Here is a 23,530-nt window from a genome sequence, read left to right on the forward strand (position 1 = left end):
AATTCAGTATTGGTGGAACTGGGAACTGATCCAAACATTTTGGAGAACAAACTGGAATTATGTCCAAAGGGACATTAAAGTTCCTATACCCTTTGACCCAGCAATAATGTTACCAGATATATTGCAAAAGAGGATTAAGGAAAAAAAGAAGACAACCTATATATTTTAAAGTGTTTATAGGAGCTTTCCGTGTGGGGCAAAGAACCAGAGATTGTGGGTATGCCCATCAATCAGGGAATTGTTGAACAAATATGTGATTGTGACAGAATACTACTGAGCTCTGAGAAGTGATGAACTCAATGACCTTAGAAAAACATGAACAGACTTGAGCAAAATAATGAAGAAGAAATGAGCAAAATGAAAAGAATGCTGTATACACTAATAGTAATATTGGTTGAAGAACAACTTTGAGTGACTAGGAGATTTTTACTATTATAAATATCCAAATTAACTGTAAAGGACATATGAAAGAAGATGTTATCTGTATCCAGAGAAAGAATTGATAAATAGAAGTATCTATGGTTTCACACACCCAAACACATACACACACAATTGTGTCTAATGGTAGCTATCTCTAGCTAACAGTGGAGTAATGGAAAACATAGGAAGCATTACATAATAACTTTGTTGCATATATAAGGGAATAACAAGTTGTAAATAATTGATATATCCTTCATGTATCCCTTTTTTTCTTTTTCTTTTACTATGTTATAGAAATGCTCACTTTGACACAAACACATATACATATACATGTTTGTGTCTAATGGTAGCCATCTCTAGGGTGGTGAGGGTAAGATAAAGAAAGGAAAAATAGATTTACATGATAGTTTTATTATATATTTAAAAAGTATAGTAAGTTGTACAAAATAGATTTGCACATTTGTGTGCAAATATCTTTTTTCCTCCTTAAATCATGTTATGGAAATTCTTGTTTTATTTCAAGAATTAAAAATTAAATGGACAAAAATTTAAAAAAGAAAGAAAAAAACATGATGATCAGAGTGGGAATAATAGTGTAGCTAATCTCAAGAAGATGAAAGAAAATGTGATCAATAGTATGGCTGTTAGTACCTTCTCCTATGTGAACACCTCCCATTTCTTCTGTATTTATCTTCTAGGCATTGATTTATATATGTATGCATTTATGTATGTCTACAATCCCTATTTTAATATAAGCATCCAGAGTTTAGAGTATGCTTTTGCATTTTTTCTCATATCTCCAGTGCCTAGAATAGTGCCCAATACATACCAAGCCCTTAGTAAATGATAGCTTATAAATTGGAAATAGAGAGTATTCACACTGTGGGGGAGTATGAACCCCTGGTTAAATGGAAACCAAACCTTCTCTAACAGTTTTGGAAAAAGAAATGATAATACCAATCAGTAGTGCTATGCATTTTTCCCATGAATGTCCAAAATATCATTCATCCATTCATTCCCTCATTCATCTATAAAAAGTTTTTTAGACTTCTAGGTAGTTGATTAAAAGAACCATCATTTTTTTTCTGAAAAAAATCTCACCTAGTAGATGCTACTGACCATTTCACCTCTAGTCCATATGCCCTGATGGCATGAACATAGAACACAGTTGGTAAACATGGCCAGACTGCATTAAAATGTATTGAAAGTACAATGAAATATAGGTAATATTAATATGTGATTTTCTAATTTCAATATATGACTCACAAATAATCCTTTAAAATGGTTTGGTGATCCCAGTTTCTGTTGAGTTTAACACTACAGGTTTAAAGGCTCACTTAATGTCTTTACTTGCTGGTTAAAGATGTGGTGCCTGTTCTGAGTCATTTTTTGCTTTCTCTACTCAGCATTTTGGGGGCCTACAGCATGGATGTGATCACCAGCACTTCATTTGGTATCAATGTTGATTCCTTGAACAACAAGAATGATACTTTTATCAGAGAAATAAGGAAGATAACAAATGTGTTTAATATTCTGAGCCCACTCAGATTTTCAATAAGTAAGTTATTTTTTCTTTACAGAAATGGATAATTAAAAATTCAGTGGTCTGAAGATTTCTGAAGATAAATTAATAAGTTGGATCAAAATAGATTTAGAGATGGGCATCGCCTTAGAAGTCACCAAGTCTAACCCCTTTATTTAACAGAAGATTAAACTGCTGTAGAGAAATTACAATGCAGTCCCATGAATGCTTGGTATTGTTTTGTTTAATTTCTATGTGTTAAGGAGGGAGGGCTTCTAGAGAGCAACTGATCAAAATTTTCAAGGGAATTATTTGCTGATTGTTCAGTCATAGGTAGCTTTGCAATTAATCTAGAAGATCAGGGTTGGGCACAGGACACATGATATTGGAGAGTGATTCCCTTCCATTGTTGGATTTTTTTTGATGCCCACCAGTTCACAGAGTCCTCAAAAAGGAAATGACTGAGCCATGTTATAATTTATACCTCTGGTACCATTTCCATATTTATGGTCCAAATAAATGTGATAGCATCTTTCATAACTTCATGCAGTTTCATAAGGAATATTTTTTTTCTTTTCCTCAGCAATCTTTCCATTCCTTATTCCTTTGTTAAATAAATTGGAAATAACTGTATTTCCAAAAGAAGCAACAGATTTCTTAAGAAAATCCATTGAAAAAGTAAAGGAAGATCGAAAGAAAAATTCAGAGAAGGTAAGTCTCTCCAATATTCAGAATAAGAATATGTGTACATTAAAAATTGTTGTATTCTTTTCCCTCAGAGTAAACAAAACCTGTGTTCCATTTTACTTGATGCACATTTTTATTCAATATAATTTTTATGCAATTACATTTGCCAGATATTTTTGATCACTTACTGTAGCATTAAGAAGTGTCACCTTGTAGCCTCTTAAGTTCATTTCCAGCTTTATTCTATGCACCTATCATTTCATATTTGTTACACTTAGTGATCTGTGTCTGTGGGAGTACAAAGAGAAAAAAAGACACAGTCCCAGCCCTCAAGTGTCTTAAAACAATATAGGTGGGATAAGACATGTATCCTATACTATATTGCAAATTGATGTATGATATTTAGCAGCAATCCAAAAAGAAGAAAGTACCTTTCTCCTTTATAAATTCTCAAAACAGGCCTTGCTAACAATACCAAAGACTATATAAGACTGGGCACAGTAGAATGTATAATACTTCAGCTGAAGTAAAAAGAGCAGTCATTGCAATCCTAATCATAGACAAAGCAAAAGCAAAAAGAGATCTAATCAAAAGACATAAGGAAGGAAACTTTATCCTGCTAAAAGTCACCATAGACAGTGAAGTAATATCATGCCAAAACATATATGCACCAAGTCAGATAGCATCTAAATTCATAGAAGAGAAATTAATGGAGTTTCAGAAATAAAGAAATAGCAAAACTATATTAGTGGGGGACCTCAACCTCTCCCTCTCTGAACCTGATAAATCTAACCTCAAAATAAACAAGAAAGAAGTTAAGGAGGTGAATAGAAGTTTAGAAAAGGTAGATATAGTAGACGTCTGGAGAAAATTGAATGGGGATAAAAAGGAATATACCTTTTTTTTTTCAGTTGTATGTGGCAAATGCAGAAAACCTGACTGTGTACTAAAGTCTAAAAACCTCACAACCCAAGGTAGAAAGGCAAAAAATATCAAGTGCATCTTTTCAGAACATGGTATAATAAAATTATATATAATAAATGACCACAGAAAGACAGACTAAAATTAATTGGAAATTAATTTAATTTTAAAAAATGAGTGGGTCAAGCAACAAATCATAGAAACATTCAGTAACTTCATTCAAGAGGATGACAATAATGAGACAACATAAAAAAACTTATGGGATGGAGCAAAAGTGGTTCTTAAGGAAAGTTTTGTATCTCTCAAAGCTTACATGAATAATATAGAGGAAGAGGAGATCAATGAATTGGGCACAAAACTGAAAAAAGCTAGAAAAAAATAAATTAAAAATATTCAATTAAAGGCCAAATTACAAATACTGAAAACCACAGGAGAGATTAAAAAATTGAAATTAAGAAAGCTATCTTACTAATGAATAAAAAACAAATAAACAATTTGATAAACCTTTGCTTAATTTGATTAAAAAAAAGGAAAGAAGAAACACAAATTACCAATATCAGAAAAGTGTGTATTCACCAGTAATGAAGAGATTAAAACAATAATTGGGAACCATTTTGTTAAACTATATGCCCATAAATTTGACAATCTGAGTGAAGTGGATGAAAACTTACAAAAATATGAATTGTCCTGAGTAACAGAAGAGGAAATAAAATACTTAAATAACCCCATTCAGAAAAAGAAATTGAACAAGCCATCAATGAACTCCCTATGGAAAAATCTCTAGGGCCAGACAGATTAATAGCGAATTCTATCAAACATTTAAAGAATAATAAATTCCAATAATATATAGAGTATTTGTGAAAGTTGATGGAGTCCTACAATATTAGCAAAATGATTACAGCAATTTGTCAAGAGAATAATCTACTTTTATCAAGTAGGATGATAAGTACTATTTACCTAAAACCTTCAGTAAGCATTATATGCAATTGGAAAAAGCTAGATGTATTTAAAATTTTTTTTATATATTTATTTTTTGGTTTCAACATTCATTTCCACAAGATTTTGAGTAACAATTTCTAATTCCCATCTTTCCCTTACCCCCACCCCAAAATAGCAAGCCTATTGAATACCCCTTCTCCCAATCTGTTCTCCTTATATCCTCCCTCATTCCCCGCCCCCCCGCCCCGCCCCTGCAACTTTCTAGTAGGGCAAGATGGATTTCTATACCCCAGTGCCTGTATATCTTATTTTCCAGTTGCATGTAAAAAGCAATTTTTTAAAACATCGAGTTCCAGATTTTTCCCCTTCTTCCCTCCTCACTTGCCCCCACTGGGAAGATAAGCAATTCAATATAGGTTGTACATGTGAATATATCTAAATCATTTCATAATCGTTATATTGTGAAAGACTAACTATATTTCCCTCCATTCTATTCCACCACCCACTTGCCTTTTACCCTATCCCTTTTCAAAAATGTTTGCTTCTAACTACCATCTCTCCCAATGTGCCTTTCCTTCCATCATCCCCCCTCTTATCCCCTACCCTGCTATTTTCCTGTAGGGTAAGATACCCAATTGAATGTGTATTTTTTTCCTCCTTAAGTCAAATTCAATGATAATAACGTTATCCAATTCCCTTTCACCTTCCTGCTTTTCTCCTCCATTGTAACAATTTTCTCTTGCTTCTTTTATATAAGAAAATTATCCTAATCTATCTCTCCCTTTCCCCTTCTAATAAATTCCTTTCTCACCTCTTAATTTTATTTTTTAGATATCATTCCTTCATATTCAAATCATAGTGTGCCCTCTCTCTATGTATACATGAGCAGACTTATGCCCACACTCACATATATACATATATAATATGTATATGTATATATACATATTTATACACACATATACCCTCCTATACATACATATACATATATGTATAAATACACACATCTTTATACACACATATACTCAATTCATACTAAGAAAAGTCTAATGAGTTACACTTATCACCATTTCATGTCGTCATGTAAGTAATTCAACTTTAATAGGTTCCTTATGATTTCTTTTTCCTGTTTATCTTCTCATGCTTCTCTTGCTTCTTGTACTTGAACACCAGATGTTCTGTTCAGCTCTGTTTTATTTTCATCAAGAATGTTCGAAAACCCTCTATTTCATTGAATGGCTATATTTTCTGCATAGACGATTCTCAGTTTTAGTCCTAGCTCCTTTGACCTCTGGAATATCATATTCCAAAGTCTTTGATCCCTTAAGTAGAAGCTCCTAGGTCTCATGTTATCCTGATTGTGTTTCCACAATGCTAAAATTGTTTCTTCCTGACTGCTTGCAGTATTTTCTCCTTGACCTGAGAACTCTGGAATTTGGCTATAATATTCCTAGGAGTTTTCTTTTTGGGTTTTTTTTAAGAGGCAATCAGTGAATTCTTTCAATTTCCATTTTGCCCTCTGGCCCTAGAATATAGGACAAGTTTGCTTGATAATTTATTGAAAGATGGTGTGTAGTCTCTTTTTTTGATAATGGCTTTCAGGTCGTCCAATAATTTTTAAATGATCTCTCTTGGATCTATCTTCCAGGTCAGTGGTTTTTCCAATGAGATATATCTCATTGCCTTCTACTTTTTCATTTGTTTGGATCTGTTTTATAGTATCTTGATTTCTCATAAAGTCATTAGCTTCCCATTGCTCCAATCTAATTTTGAAGGCGTTATTCTCTTCAGTGAGTTTTTGAAATTCCTTTTCCACATGTGCAATTCGACATTTTATGGCAGTCTTCTCCTCACTGGCTTTTGGGGCCTCTTTTGCCATTTGAGTTAGTCTGTTTTTTAAGGTCTTATTTTCTTCAGTGTCTTTTTGGGTCTCCTTTAGTAGATGTTGACTTGCTTTTCATGATATTGCATCCTTCTCATTTTTCTTCCTAATTTTTCCTTCACTTCTCTTACTTGAGTTTCAAATTCCTTCCTGAGCTCCTCTATGGCCTGTAAGCAGTTCATATTTTTCTTGGAGGCTTTTGATTCAGGAGTTCTGACATCACTGTCTTTCTCTCACTTCATGACTTAATCTTTTGTCCCCCAAAAAGGGTTCTTTGGTCTGTTTGTGCTTCCTGTGCTTGCTTATATTTCCAGCCAATTACTTGACTTTTCAGCTCTTTGCCATGGCAGAACTCTGCTTCCCAAGAGGAGAGAGCTTTGTCCCAAATCACTGGGATTTTCACAGTTGCAGGAGCTATTAGTATGGTGCTGTCTCTACAGCCCCCACAAGCTCTGGCTCACTGGCCACACACCCCAGGACCACCACCCAAGACTATGATCCGGATCCAAGCATGTTCAAGCAAGTGCTATTACCCTCTGAATGGTTGCTTGGTTTGCTTATGATTTGCAGGCCAGAAGCTCCTGAGGTGGCCATGTGGTGGTGGCTGAGAAGCTGCTGCTTTTCTGCTTCTCTCCCCAGGGACAGGTGCTGGACCATGCTCTTCCATCCCCTCCCCCATTCCAAAAGAGTTCCACACTGACCTTTTACTTTGTCTTTGGTGTTTATGGGTGGAGAAATTTGGAAGCTGCCACAGCTTCTGGTGATTCACTCTCCTGAAGTCTTCTCTGGCTGCTGCTGGGGCTGCCCTAGGGCCTTAACCATGGGGCTCCTGTTGGACTGTGATAGGCTCCCAGAGTACTGAGATAGACCTTTACTCTCTGCCTGCTGGGCTGTCTTCAGCATGACATTTGTTTCTCTCTGTCACTTTCTGGCTTCTGTAGATTTAAATTTTGTTTAGTCATTTTTTTACAGTTATTGGAATTGTTTGGAGCTGGAGCCCATGCCAAGTTTGTGCTTCTACTCTGCCATCTTAGTTCTGGCCCTAGATGCATTTCTAATAAGATTGATTTTGAAACAAGGATGTCCATTATCACCCCTGTTATTCTATAAGGCAGTACAAGCATTAGCTTTAGTAATGAAAAGAAAAAGAAATTTGATGAATTGGAATGGGCAAAGAAGAGACTAAGCTATCACTTTTTGCAGATGATATGAATATATACTTAGAGAATCTTATAGAATCAAGTATAAAGCTCCTTGAAAAAATAAACAACATTAGCAAAGTTGTAGGATATAAAACAACCCCCATATAAATCATTGTTGTTTCTAAATATTATTAAGAAAGTCCAATAGCAAGAAATAGAAGGAGAAATTCCATTTAAAATTACTATAGACATTATAAAATATTTGGGAGTCTACCTGCTGAAACAAACCCAGGAACTATATGATCATGATTCCAAAACTCTTCACACAATTGAAATCAGATCTAAATAATTGCAAAAACATTAGCTCCTCATGAGTAGGCTGCCCTAATATAATAAAAATAACAATTTTACCTAAATCAATTTACTTATTCAGTGCCATACCAATCAAACAACCAGAAAAGTATTTTATAGAGCTAGAAAAAATAATAACAAAATTCATCTTGAAGAACAAAGGGTCCAGAATATCCAGGGAATTAATGAAATGAAATGCTAGGGAAGTTGGCCTAGTTATGCCAGATCTTAAATTGTATTATAAAGTAGCAATCAAAAGAGCATCTATTTGGTACTGGATAAGAAATAGAGAGGGTAGATCAATGGAATAGGTTAGGTAGATAACACACAATAGTCAATGATTATAACACTCTACTCTTTGATAAATCCAAAAGGAGGAGGAACTAAGCTGGCAGAGTAGAAGCAGGGACCTGCATGAGTTCTCCCCCCAAACACCTTAAAATGTATGTAAAAATGACTCTAATCAAATTCTAGAGCAGCAGAAGCCAAAAATGACAGAGTTAAATGGTTTCCCAACCCAAGACAACTCAGGAGGCTGACAGGAAAGGTCTATTGCACCAGGCTAAGAGCACAGTGCAGCCCAGTGTGGGCCACACCAATATAGAACAAACTGAAGCAGGCCTCAGAACACTGAATCACTGGAATCTGCATAGGTTTCCAGATTTCTCAACCCACAAACACAAAATACAGCTTCAAAGTTCAGTGGGAAAGCTCTCTCACTTGAGAGAAGAACGTGGGTGGCCCCAGCCCTAGCCTCAGACCAGAGCATCAGGAGCCACTGCTGGAACAAGGGGCTGCTTCTGGAGTTCATGGCCTACAGACATTGAGAGAATTTAGCAGCTGATCTGAGTCTCAGACCTGGGTTGTGGTCCTGGGATAAGGAGGAGTGCTGGTGTAGTGCAACTGCTGGTGGCTGTGGAGATGGAATCCTCCTCACAGTTCCAGGTCAGAAAGGATTGCTTGTGGTTGCTCACAGACAAGAGTGCAGATTAAGAGAGAAGCAAACACCTTTCTTTGATAATACCACTTTGGAGGAATTGAGAATTCACAGGTCCCTAGAGATATCTCTGAAAACAGCTGCACTAAATCCCTAAAACTTGGGGCAATACAAGCTAAACTTAACAAAGAGCTCCAAAGTCATGTAATTGTCTGGAAAAATGAGCAAACAGGGGGAAAATAAGATGATAGAAGGTTACTTTCTTGGTGAAACAGTATTTTCTTAGGTCCTTGAGGACGAGGAAATTCAAAGAATTCAACCTGAGGAATATCAAAACATACAATTGTAGGAAGACAACAAGGTTAAGGCTTCTACATCCAAAGCTTCCTAGAAAATATGAAATTGTCTCAGATCATTGAAGAGCTCAAAAATTATTTTGAAAATCTAGTAAGAGAAGTAGAGGAAAACTTGAGAAGGGAAATGAAAGTGATTTAAGAAAATCATGAAAAATGATTCAACATATTGCTAAAGGAGACCCAAACAAATAACACCTTTAAAAATAGACTAACCCAAATGCCAAAAAAAGATGCAAAAAACCAATGAGGAGAAGAATGTCATAAAAAATACACATGGTCAAATGGAAAAGGAAGTCCAAAGGCTAACTGAATAAAATAATTCCTTCAAAATTAGAATGGAGCAAATGGAAACTAATGACTTCATTAGAAATCATGAAATTATAAAACAAAACTGAAAGAATGAAAAAAGAAAACAATATGAAATATCTCACTGAAAAAAAAACACTAACCTGGAAAAGAGATCCAGGAAAGATAATTTAAAAATTATTATACTACCTGAAAACCATGATCAAAAAAAGAGTCTAGACTTTATCTTTCAAGAAATTATCAAGGAAAACTGCCCCAATATTGTAGAAACAGAGGGTAAAATAGAAATGGAAAGAATCCAGCAATCACTTCCTGAAAGATATCACAAAAGGAAAACTCCTAAGAATATTGTAGCCAAATTCCACAGTTCTCAAATCAAGGAGGAAATATTGCAAGTAGCCATAAAGAAACAATTCAAGTATTGTGGAAACAGAATCAGGATAACACAGGGTTTTGCAACTTCTATACTAAGGGATCTAAGGGCTTAAAACAAAGAATCACTGATCCAGCAAAACTGAGTATATTATTTCAAGGGAAAAAATGGAATTTCAATGAAATAGAGGACTTGCAAGAACTCTTGTTGAAAAGGTCAGAGCTGAACAGAAAATTTGACTTTCATATAAATCCAAAGACACCAGCTTCTGGGATAAAAATTCACTATTTGACAAAACCTTTTGGGAAAACTTGAAAACAGTAAGGCTGAAACTGGGCATAGATCAATATCTGACACCATATACCAAAATGAAGTCCAAATGGGTGCATTAGGTACTTGTAAAGACTAGTAGTATATTCAAATTAGTGGAGCTAGAAGTAGTTTATCTGTCAGATTTATGGAGAATGGAGGAATTTTTAACCAAACATGAGATAGAGAACATTTTGAAATGCAAAATGGATGATTTTGATTACATTAAATTGAAAAGTTTTGCAGAAACAAAGTCAATGCAACCAAGATTATGAGAGAAGCAGAAAACTAGGAAAGAATTTTTATAACCGGTGTCTCTGATAAAGGCCTCATTTCTAAAATACATAGAGAACTGAATCAAATTTACAAGAATACAAGCCATTGCCCATTATGAACAGGCATTTTCCAGATGAAGAAATTAAAGCTATCTATGATCATGTGAAAAAATACTATAAATCACTATTGTTTAGAGAGATGAAATCAAAACAACTCTGAGGTACCACTTCACATCTGTCAGTTTGACTAACATGACAGCGTAGGACAATGATAAATGTTGGGGAATATGTGCCAAAGTTGGTACATTAATTTATTGTCAGTTCTGTGAGTTGATCCAATCCTTCTGGAGCATAATTTGGAGCTGTATCCAATGGGTTATAAATATGTGCATATCCTTTGACCCAGAAATATGACTTCTAGGGCTATATTCCAAAAAGATCATACCAATGGGAAAAAGGACCCACATGTAGCAAAATATTTATAGCAGCTCTTTTTGTGGTGGTCAAGACCTGGAAATTGAGGTGATGCCAATCAATTGGGGAATGGCTGAAGAAGTTGTGGTATACGAATGTAATCAAATACTCTTGTGCCATAAAACATGATAAACAGGGGGACTTCAGAAAAGTCTGGAAACATTTGAATGAACTGATGCCGAGTGAAGTGAGAAGAAACAGGAGATCATTGTACACAGTAACATCTGCAGTGAGTGATGACAGATTTTGATAGACTTAGCCGTTCTCAGCAATGCGAGGAATTAAAACAATTCCAAAGGACTCGTGATGGAAATGCTATCCACACCCAGAAAAAGAACTATGGAGTCTGAATGGAGAGTGTACCAGATTATTTTCTTCTTTGTCTTGTTTTTTCTTTCTCATGGTTTCTCCCATTAATTATAATCCTTCTATGCAACATGACCAATGTGAAAATGTGTTTAATAGGAATGTATTATAGAGTCTATATCAGATTGCATACCATCTTCAGGAGGAAGAAAGAGAGAAGAGGAGAAAATTTAAAACTTATGGAAGTGAATGTTGAAACTAAAAACAAGTACATTAACTAAGAAAAAAGAAAAATAATAATTAATAGGTTTGGAATGAAAAAAAAGTATGGGCAGAAAAATTATAATTGTACCTATACTGTGGTATTCAAATGCTCCATGTGGGTTCTTGGCCCAAATTCAGGACATTTTTTATTTCCCCATAATACTTTTATTCTGAGTTCTGTTTCTGAAATAGTTGTGACTGTTAATTTTTGAAGGCCAGTCCAGAAAACATGTAACCTATTGTTGACTCTTGTAAGCCACAAAGTCTTCAATTACGTGACCATTGTTTTATTGCATATTTGTTGACCTAGGACCAGTTTAGCTGAGTTTGAAGAGGCATACCCATTGCTTGAGCACAGTGACATCAATTTCTTTGCTGTAGTGATTCTGGAAAATCAGCCATTATTTTGTAATAATACATTTTATTGTAAGATCATAATCAGTGTGTCCATGTCAATCATACTATAAAATATCGAAGTATTATCTTCTATCCTTACTGTCAGAATTAAGGGATTTCATTTCCTGAAATACTTAATATTTTCTTTTAGATTTTTCAGTGTTGGCTTCCTTTATATAACCCTGGACTGGTGAATGGTTGAGAATCTTTTGGAATGTGATTTAAAGTCAATATTTTGTTCAATTGAGGCTCAGGCTCTTTGACAATCCAGGGTCCTTTATGGAAGTGCCTTGGGTAGAATTTCACCACTACCACTGAGCTGAAACAACAATGTCTGTAATCATTTGGATTTTCTTATCTATCCTATAATAGCCATATTAATAGCTAATTTATGTGTCCTCAAGTGTTTTCTCAGCACTAGTGTTTTCCATTACTCTTCCAGCACTGAGTAGATTTCCTTCAGCTTATGATGGATTCTCAGACTTCTAACAATTCACAGACAAACTCTCACAGAGGTAACTTGGGCATGAGGGTGGTCACTAAAGGGAATCTTGAAGCCATGATCTAGGGAAATATGAAATAGTTTTCACTTTGCTTAGATGTCATACCAAACGTCAATAATATTGACATTAATGGTGATGATGTTACAGGGTTTAAGATTTACAGAACAATTTGCATACATTACTTAATTTGATCATCATAACAATTCTGTGTATTTAGTGTCATTTTTATTTGTGTTTCAGAGACAAGGAATCTAAGGTTGACAGAGATTAAATAACTTCCACAGGATAACAACTAGTAAAATTGTAAAGTGGGATTTGAACTCAGATCTATTTACCTCTAAGTCCAACACTCTGTGGTGTCACCTAGCCACCTCTGAAAGAAGCCTGATGTCTATAGGAGGAGCTTAATAGAGGCAGCATTCAAAATCACAATTCAGTTTGTGATGGCCAAGTTAGCTTGAAGTTTGAATGGTGACACGAGTCCCTTTTACATCTATAACGAGGTCAATAATGAGGGTTGGTGAGGTGGGAAAAGCAATTTTTCAAGAAAAAAATGAGTTCTTTTATTCTAAGTGTGCTACTTGGTATTTGTGTGACCCCTGGGTACTTTACTTCACTGAGAACTTGTTTGTCATAGGTAAAAGAAGGGCATTGATTCTGATTAGCATTGAATTCACTTCTAGCTCTAAATTCTATAATTTTACTCTGTGCTCTGGCCATGTTTCTTTGTGTTCAGCTAGTTGGATAGTGAGGTGACAGATTAGATAGAGTGCCAGGCCTGGAAGTAGGAAAACTCATCTTCCTGAGTTAAAATCTGGCCTCAGACACTTAATAACTGTGTGACCCTGGGCAAGTCACTTAACCCTGTTTGCTTCAGTATCATTATCTGTGAAATGAATTGGAAAAGGAAATCCCAAACTATTACAATCTCTTAGCAAAGAAAGCCCCAATTAGGGGCCCAAAGAGTCAGACATGACTAAAACAATTGAACAACAGCCTAATAAGAAAGAAGAGAGTGCACATTTATCTTGCAATATAAAACTTGTGGACAAACTTCTCAAATAGTGTTTTAATTAGCAATATTCTCATTTAACCATAAGGAGGTTATTGACTATCCTTTGACATACATAAGGATTCTTAGTAGGACTCAGGGTGGGGGAGTCAGTGTATTTTAAGGTAAGGTGTAACTGGAGTTGGGAATCAGAAGGCCAGATTCTAGTCTCAGCTTTAGCTACTTGCTAGTTCAGTAATGTTGGAACAGTCATCTAACTGCTCTGAACCTCAATTGCCTAATCTGAAGAATGGAGAGAAACTTTCCTGCACTAGCAATTTTGCAAGCTTGTTATGGTGGTTAAATGAAATAATGTAGGTAAAATATAGACACTAGGCACTATGTATAGAAATGTCATCGATGTTTATTGTTAGCTTCTAGACAACTTCCCTACATGGATAGAATGTAGTGGGGTACAGTGGGAAGATCAAGGTGTCTGGAATCCGAGAACCTAAGTTCAAATCATAACTCTTTCACCTATGAGACTTTGGAAAAGTCATTTGACCTCCTTAGACCTAAGTTTACTGAACTGAAAAGTCAGGATGCTGGACTGAATGGCTTTTGAGTTTCCTTCCAACTCTAGATCTGTGATCTCCCTTTAAACATCTTTCATCCCTATTTGTTTCATTCTGTGTACACCCACTATACTGAATGCACTTATCCCCTCTCCTCTGGACTATTTCTAGAACATTCTAATGTATTTGTCCTATTACATAGTGTGTTAGAAAGAAGAGAGCATCAAATGTCACTTTTGTTACTTCCAGAAATAACAATTGAGAATGACACAGGTATGTGGAAAGAATGGAACATAGGAGAAAAAAAGACTTAATCTCTATCCTTGTGATGGTAGATTTGGTGGAAAATTCCTATCATATCTTTAAATGCATTTCAGAACTTTTCTAGGTATTCTGGACAGTTAGGTAGATGCTTTTTCTAAATTGTTGTGATATATCTGTTATATTATAAGGGCAGATTAACTTTGTCTGAATATTTCCTTCTCTTTTTCAGAGCTGAGTGATGAGGAAATCCTGGCCCAATCTGTTATCTTCATATTTGGTGGCTACGAATCCATCAGCTCATCACTTTCTTTCCTTTTCTATAACTTGGCCACCCACCCTGAGATCCAAAAGAAACTTCAGGAGGAGATAGATGCAGCTTTGCCCAACAAGGTGAGAGGATGAAAAGAACAGAGCTACTCTTACCCCCTCCCATATTACTTCATATTCATTCATTTGCCTCATCTAGAAGAAGAATTGTCCAAATCACCTAGCTGGTGAGTAATTGCCCATTATTGAGCATGGCTAGGTTTTGAAAAGGCAAAGATAAATTGAGACACCATAGATTTACATGTAGTTTTGCTTGCAGAGAAGGAAATATTTCAGGAAATAATGCCAATCCTTGAAAAAAATGTTGAAAAAGCCCACTTGTTCACCATTCATACAGCCACTTCACAGTGTTCCTCCATTTCTTGTCACTCATTCCTCATCTCTTCTGATACAAAATATCTTTGTGACTTTGGGTCTCCTTTCTACTCCTCACTTGCTCTCTTTCCCCTTTCCTCCTTTTATATTATGTTTTCTTGTCCCTTGCTACCTCTCCCATTCCCTACTGTCTGGTCATCTCCTCTTCTCAGTTTCTCATTCAATCTTTTTAAAAATCTTTTAGGAGGGGGGAAGGAAGGGCAATTGGGGTTTAATGACTTGCCCAAGGTCACACAGCTACTAAAGGTTAAGTATCTTGAGGGCAGATTTGAACTCAGGTCCTCTTTACTCCAGAGCTGGTGCCCTATTCACTGTGTTGCCTAGCTGAACCCTCATTCAATCTTTGATGTGACTGAAAACAGGGTCTCAACAATACACTATTCCTGGTGTCAGAAGACAAAAGGTCTTATGAGTGGACTTTTGACTTTGTCCTTACTAAATAACCTCTTTGTGATGCACCAGACTCATCTGTCTCCATCCCTCTTGGACCAAGTATTATAATCCCCATCATGGGAACACTTAAAATGTCATTCCACTTTGAAGTTAAGGGATCCCTGTATTGGAATAATCCATTTAAACATCAATGAGTTATCAAGCTAGAGCAATGGCAGAAGGAAGGAGGAGGAGATAAATTATTAGAAGTGTGTTTTTAGATCTCACTGACCACTTAGATAACCAAAGCTGAGCCTCTATAATGGTGCTGGGATTCCCCCAAAGATACTCCAAGTCACATAACATTCTCTAAGCTATATAGTAATGTCAAAACAGGATGATATGATTAGAGTTGTTCTTGTCAATAGCTGTTGATGTTTTTTGTTGGAATAGATACTGGGGAAGCCTCTCTGAACCTACCCCAAGTATCTCTTCTAAATTCTACCACTGCAGATGCATACTTTTTTCTTTTGTGAAGTCCCTTGGAGGTATAAAATGCTGAGCTATTATGAAATAAAACCAAAGACTGAGGACTTCTAGAGTCTGGATAGAAGCTAGTCATTTTTGGAAGGGTAAGCAGAGATGACAAGAAGTGGAACCTGGGGAGGAATGGAGACACAGATGGGTTTTTCTCAGGTTCCAAGTATATCTACAGCAAACTTGACTGAGACAAATTTGGTCTACTATCCCAGCTTAGATTTCCTGGTTGTCCTGGTTTGTTCCAAGAAAAAAGTCAGAAGAAAAGAAGAAAATATTCATCTTAGCACAACTTCCTTCTACCAAGGTTAAAGAGTTTGCCACAGTCTCAGAGAAGCTCTTTTTATGAAAACCTCTATATAGGTGCAAATCTCACATTGACAGATCTCAGAATTTTTGAATCACTTCATTAGAATTTTGATATAATAATGAATCAATAATAAAAATCCACTTGGAGTTTTCCTCCAGAAGTTATCATCGGTGACCAGATGTAAGATGGAGTTAGTATAGACTCATTCTAAGACAAAGTGATTGAAGGTAGATGTGATATGTCACCTGAGTATTTGTAACTTAGTACTTACAGCTGTTTCTTTTTCCCCAGGAAGCAGTCACGTATGATGCCTTGGTACAGATGGAATATCTAGATATGGTGATACATGAAAATCTCAGGCTATTTCCCATAGCTGGCAGGCTTGAAAGGCATGCTAAGAAAACTGTTGAGATCAATGGAGTGAAGATTCCTAAAGGCACAGTGGTGATGATCCCATCCTTTGTCCTTCATCATGACCCAGAATACTGGCCAGAGCCAGAGAAGTTCTGCCCTGAAAGGTAAATGCTTATTTGTTTTTTAATTAATGGAAAAGGTTACTCCATGTGGTCAGTTGAGGCAATTAGGAGAGAACATTGAGTGGGAGGCAGAACCAGGCTTTGAATCCTGCTTTTGTGTCTTTCTTAGATCAATGACTCTGGGTCTGTAACTTAAATTCTAGCAACAACCCCACAGAATGCCTACAGTAGCTATTTTAGTAGCTTGGATATAGCCACTTCAGGCATTCTTGTCTCTGTTATATAGATGAAGGAATTGAAGGCTATATACAATGACTTAGCATTCTCCCTACAGCTAGGAATTGCTAGAAGTGGGTTTTGAATACTAATCTTCATTACAGTTTCCAAGTTGAAAAATTAGGGATTAAACTGTATGCCAACTGAGATCACTTATATCTTTAAATTCTCTAAACTTTGACTATTTTAATTAGGTATTTTAGAGGTTGTCTATTCCAGGGTCAATGCAAATATGTGTAATTATTGTCATGAATCGCTTATTTGTAGATTTCTTTCAGCTCATAGAAGGGACTAAATTTTTTAGGGCATATCAGACACGGGAAATGGTGCTACATTCATAATAAGGAAGACCTGAATTCAAAGCCCAGCTCTGACACAACTTAGCTATAAGGCTAAGGACACTTAATGATTCCATTCTACAGAGTGAGTCTTCCAAACATTTGCTTGCCTCCTCAAAACTCCCATTGTTTCCGTTTTTTCCACTCTCTAAGCTGAAGATCTTCACTCATATTTTACCAGAAAAAAAAACCAAGGCTATTCAAAATGAACTCCTTCTTTTTCCCTCTTCCCCATCTTCCATCACTCAGATGCCTTCTGCTACTAGCCCCTCCTTTATACCTATATCACATGATGAAGTAACATTATTCCTTTACTTGTTCAAGTGATTGCATCTCTTCTAAAAGATTGCCCCATCCATCATTCCCAATCAAATTCTTGTTTCAATCTGTCCCTGTCTACTGTCTCATTTACTATTGCTTGCAAACAAGCCCATGTGTCTTTCATCCTGAGTAAACCCCCATTTGATCTTTCCCTCCCTGCTCTTTCTCTTCTTTTACATTCCTCATCTTTGGATTTTGAAGAGTTAAATCTTTTGTCATTTTATGGTTGTTCAGTAATGTGTGACTCTTCATCATTCCAGTCAGGGTTTTACTGGCTGAGATACTGGAGTGTTTGCCATTTACTTCCTCAGCTAATTTTACTGATGAAGAAACAGAGGCATACATGCTTAAGTGACTTGTCAAAGGTCACACAGCTAGTATGTTATTGAGGTTAGTTTTTGATTTAGGTCTTTCTGACTCAAGGCCTACTTCACTATCTACTCTGCCACACAGAAGCCCAAAAATTGAAATGCTATTGCAATAAGAAATCAATAGTGTCATCCTTTGCTTTTTTTTGTAATTGAAAGTTTAACATTTAAGGAAAATCTAAATAATACTGCTTTTAGGATAGTTTGTTAAAAACTAGATAGTTTGGGGTGGCTAGGTGGTGCAGTGAGTAGAGTGCTGGCCCTGGAGTCAGGAGGACCTGAGTTCAGATCCGGCCTCAGATACTTGATACACACACACACACACACACACACACACACACAACCTAGCCATGTGACCTTGGGCAAGTTACTTAACCCCAACTGCCCTCTAAAAAGCAAAAACAAAACAAAAAAACCCAACTAGATAGTTTTTTGAAATTTCTGGTGGGGTGGAGCCAAGATGGTGGAGTAGACGCAGAAATGTCCATGAGCTCCAGCCCCAATCACCTCCCATACCTGTAAAATATGACTCTAAACAAATTTTAGAGTTACAGAAACCACAAAGTGACAGAGAGAAACAAATCTCCCACTGAAGCTAGCCTGGCACACTGACAGGAAGGGTCTATTGCACCAAGCTGGTAGTCAAGCACAGTACTGCATGGGATGCACATGCCTGGATGTGGAGCAGCTCTGACCAGCAGATCAGACTGGACAGACCAGAATTCAGGAGAGTGAATCACCAGCAGATGTAGTGGTTTCCTGAGTTCTCAACTCATAAACTCCAAAGAGAAAGTAAAAGGTGAGTGGGGAACTCTGTTGAAACTGAATGACAGAAGAGTGTTGTCCTACACCCAGGGTGCGAGGTGATGGAGATGCGGTGGCTGCAGCTGCTGCCACATGGATAACTCTCGAGCTCCTGGCCTGCAGATGGTAGGGGGACGAAGTGACCATTCAGAGGGTAATTGCTCTTGCTTTGACCTGCTTGGATCAGGGTCACTGTCTTGGGTGGTGTTCCTGGGGTGAGAAACTCCAGTGTGCCAAAGCTTATGGTGGCTGTAGAGAGGGCACCATCCTTTGGCCTCTGACATTTGCAAAAACCAGAGCGATTTGGGATGAAGCTCTGTCCACTCTGGAAACAGAGTTCTACCATGGCAAAGAGCTCTAAGGTCAAGTAATTAGCTGGCGAGATGAGCAAACAGAATAAGGACAATCAGACGATAGAATTATTTTTTGGGGGACAAAAAGATCAAAACATGGAACCAAAAGAAGTCAACAAAGTTAAAACTCCTGCATCAAAACTTCCAAGAAAAACATGAATTAGTTACAGGCCAAGGAGGAGCTCAAGAAAGATTTTGAAAATCAAGTAAGAAAAGTGGAGGAAAAATTGGGAAGAGAAATGACAATGACACAAGAAAATCATCAAAAGCAAGTCAATGGCCTGATAAAGGAGAGCCAAAAAATACTGAAGAAAATAACACCCTAAAAATAGACTTACTCAAAGGCAAAAGAGGTCCAAAAAAAGCCAATGAGGAGAAGAATCCCCTAAAAAGCTGAATTGCCTAGATGGAAAAAGAATTTTAAAACTCACTGAAGAGAATAATTCCTTCAAAATTAGATTGGAGCAAATAGAAGCTAATGGCTTTATGAGAAATCAAGATACTCTAAAACAGATCCAAACAACTGAAAAAAATAGAAGGCAAGGTGAAATATCTCATTGGAAAAACCACTGACCTGGAAAATAGATCCAGGAGAGAAAATTTAAGATTTATTGGACTACCTGAAAGCTATGATAAAAAAAAAAGAGCCTAGAAATCATCATTCAAAAGATTCTCCGGGAAAACTGCCCTGATATTCTAGAACTAGAGGGCAAAATAGAAATCTAAAGAATTCATTGTTTGCCTCTTTACAAAGCTCCCCAAAAGAAAACTCCTAGGAAGATTATAGCCAAATTCCAGAGCTCCCAGGTCAAGAAGAAAATATTACAAGCTTTCAGGAAGAAACAATTTGAGTATTGTGGAAATACAATCAGAATAACACAAGATCTAGAAGCTTCTACATTAGGTATTAAAGGGCTTGGAATATGATATTCTGGAGGTCAAAGGAACTAGGATTAAAACCAAGAATCACCTACCCAGAAAAACTGAATATAATGATTCAGGGGAAAATATAGACATTCAGTGAAATAGAGGACTTTCAAGCATTCTTGAGGAAAAAACCAGAGCTGAACAGAATATTTGACTGTCAAATATAAGAAGCAAGAGAAGCATGAGAAGATAAACAGGAAAAAGAAACCCTAAGTAACTTATTAAAGTTGAATTATTTACATTGCTACATGGAAAAATGATAATTGTACTTCATGAGACTTTTCTCAGTATGAGGATAGCTGAATGGAATATCTATATCTATACATGTAAATATATACCTACATATATATTTACATAGGAGGGTATGTATACAAATATATATGTGAATGTGAGTATATATGTGTAAATATATACATAGCAGAGGGTACAGGATCAGTTGAATAGGAAGGGGTGATATCTAAAAAATAAAATTAACTGTTGAGAAAGGAATACAATGAGAGAAGGAGATAGGGAGAGATCAAAATAGGGTAAATTATGTCGTATAAAGGAGGCAAGAGAAAACTTACAAAGAAGGGGACGAACAGGAAGGTGAAAGGGAATGGGTCACCTGTACTCTCATTGAATTTGGCTTAAGGAGGGAATAACATACACACTCCATTGGGTATCTTACCCTACAGGAAAGTAGTGTTGAAGGGATAAGAGGTGTGGTGATAGAAGGGAGGGAAGATCATGGAAAAGGTAAGTTAGAAACACACATTTTTGAAAAAGGACAGGGCCGAAGTAGAAAATAGAGTAAGTCGGAGGTGGGATTGGGTGGAAGGAAATACAGTTAGTCTTTCACAACTCTGGAAATGTTTTGTGTAACTACATATGCAAGACCTATATTGAATTGTTCATATTCCCAGTGGGGGTGGGTGAGGTGGGAAGAAGGAAAATAATCTGGAAATCAAAGTTTCCAAAACAAATGTTAATTTTTTTTTACATGCATCTGGGAAATAAAATATACAGACACTGGGGTATAGAAATCCATCTTGCCCTACTAGAAAGTTAGAGGGGGAATCGGGGAAGATATAAGACAGAGCAGACTGGAGGAAGGAGTATTCAGTAGGTTCACTATTTTGGGGTGGGGGTAGGGGAAAGATGGGAAGAAAATTTTTAACTAAAAATCTTGTGGAAATGAATGTTGAAAACTAAAAATAAACAAAAAATGTAAAATTAAAAAAAAATTTTAAAAGAGTCAGAGCTAGGATTTAGGAAAAAAGTCCTGGTCCACTCAAATAGTATGGTCCATCCTCACAAATCACCTTGTATTGAACTACTTTGCATATATTTAAATTTCTTCACATTATAGGTACATGGTATGTATGTTTATATGCACTTGTTGTCTCCCCAATAGGAATATATATAATTGTGACTAGGGGTTGTTTCATTCTTTCTACATATATTCTCAGCATCTCACACAATGCCTGGCACATAGTAGCTAAATAAATACTTCTTGATTGATTTATTTAAAAAAAAGAAATTTCTGCCTTTCAAGTCTCATTTGGGGTTTTTAAAAAGAAAAGAAAGAAAGAAGATTTCATGATAGGAAGGAATTGGCCTGAAAACACACAAGTGGTGTTTTAGATATTCTTATTATATTTTTTAATCAGATTCCTTGATGTCTATTTTTTTCTCCTTTTTATTTTTACATTGATTTATAAATTTCAATTTTGAAATTTTCTCCTTCCTTCTGGTCCCTTCCCCACCCACTGAGAAGTCAAGCAACATGAACTGTTTTACCTGTGGTGTCATGAAAAACATTTCCATTTTAACCTTGTGCAAAAAAGCAAGAAAAATAACATGAAAACAATGTGTTCTAAGGGCACTCAGAGTTAATAATTTCTCTTAGTGCACGTAGATAGCATTTTTCATCACAGTAATTTTGGAATTAATCTTGGATCATTGTATCAAGCAGATAGTTAAGCTAAGTCTTTCACAATTGATTGCTATTAAAATTTTTCTGTCACTGTGCAACTTGTTCTTCATTTTGAATCAGTTCATAAAAGTTTTCCTGATTCTTTCTGAAATCATCCCCTTAATCATTTCTTTTTTTGCTATTGAAAATGTTCTTTATCTCTTTGTTTTTCATTTTTCAAATGCTTTATTAACTTCTGATCTACATCATTCATTTCCGCCAGATTTCAAGTTACAAGTTTTCTCCCCGTTTCTCCCCTACCTACCACCCCAAAAGAGCAGTCCCACAGGATATCCCCTCCTCCAATCTGCTCTCTCCCATATCCCTTTCGACTTTTCCAGTAGGGCATGGTGGATCTCTATGCCCCAGTGCCAGTATATCTTATTTCCCAATTACATGTAAAATAGTATTAATAATAATAATAATTATATATATATATTTAAACATTTAATTTTAAAACTTTTGAATTCCAGATTCATTCCCTTCCTCCCTTGTCACCCACCCTTACTGGGAAGATAAGCAGTTCAGTATAGGTTGTACATGTGTAGCTAATGTAAAACAATAACATACTAGATATATTGTAAAAGATTGACTATGTTTCCCTCCCTCTTATCCTATCACCCACTTGTTCTATTTTCTACTTTGATCTTGTCCCTTTTCAAAAGTGGGTGCTTCCAACTCCCCCCCCAGCCTTCCCTCCCTTCCATCATTCCTCTTCTCATCCCCTTCCCCCCTACTCTCCTGTAGGGTGAGATGCCTTATTTAGTGTGCATTTCATTCCCTCCCCAATTCAAATTCGATGAGAATAAGGTTGATCCATTCCCTTTTGCCTTCTTATTCTTCCCCTCCATTGTAACCATTTTCCCTTGCCTTTTCTAGAAGAGATAGTTTACTCCATTCTGTCTCTCCCCATCTCCTCTCATTATACTATTCTCTCACCTCTTAATTTCACCTTTTAAGTATCATCCCTTTCTATTAAATTGTTCATGCGCCCTCTATCTATGTATACCTGTAAACATATATACACACATTCACATATGTATTCATATCTCCATATACTCTCATATATAGACATATATATATATATATGTGCTTTAACTATTTTCATATTGAGAAAAGTTTCATCAGTTACAATTATTGTTTTTCCATGTAGGAATGTTAATAGTTCAACTTTGATAAGTTCCTTATGATTTCTTTTCCCTGCTTACCTTCCCATGCTTCTCTTGATTCTTGTGTCTGAATGTCAAATTTTCTATTCAACTCTGGTTTTTTCATCAAGAATACTTGAAAGTCCTCTATTACACTCAATGACCATATTCTTCCCTGAAACATGATACTCAGTTTTGCTGGGCAGGTGATTCTGGGTTTTAATTCCAGCTCCTTTGTCCTCCGTAATATCATATTCCAAGTCCTTCATTCCCTCAGTGTAGAAGCTGCCAGATTCTGGGTTATACTGATTGTGCTTCCACAATATTCAAATTGCTTCTTCCCAGATGCTTGTAATATTCTCTCCTTAATCTGGGAATTTTGGAACCTGGCTACAATTTTTCCTAGGAGTTTTCTTTTGGAGATCTTTTTCAGGAGGTGATCGGTAGATTC

At 36.2% G+C, this 23,530-nt stretch overlaps 1 pseudogene; it reads left to right on the top strand.

Moving 5' to 3' along the window:
* Window positions 1–23,530, top strand: part of LOC138159037 (cytochrome P450 3A4-like) — a 55,357-nt pseudogene that overhangs the window by 29,694 nt on the left and 2,133 nt on the right.

Source organism: Petaurus breviceps, unplaced genomic scaffold, assembly GCF_028583685.1.
Source record: "Petaurus breviceps papuanus isolate PSGF00001 unplaced genomic scaffold, PetGlider_PUasm1.0 175, whole genome shotgun sequence".
In the NCBI taxonomy this organism is placed as follows: Eukaryota; Metazoa; Chordata; class Mammalia; order Diprotodontia; family Petauridae; genus Petaurus; species Petaurus breviceps.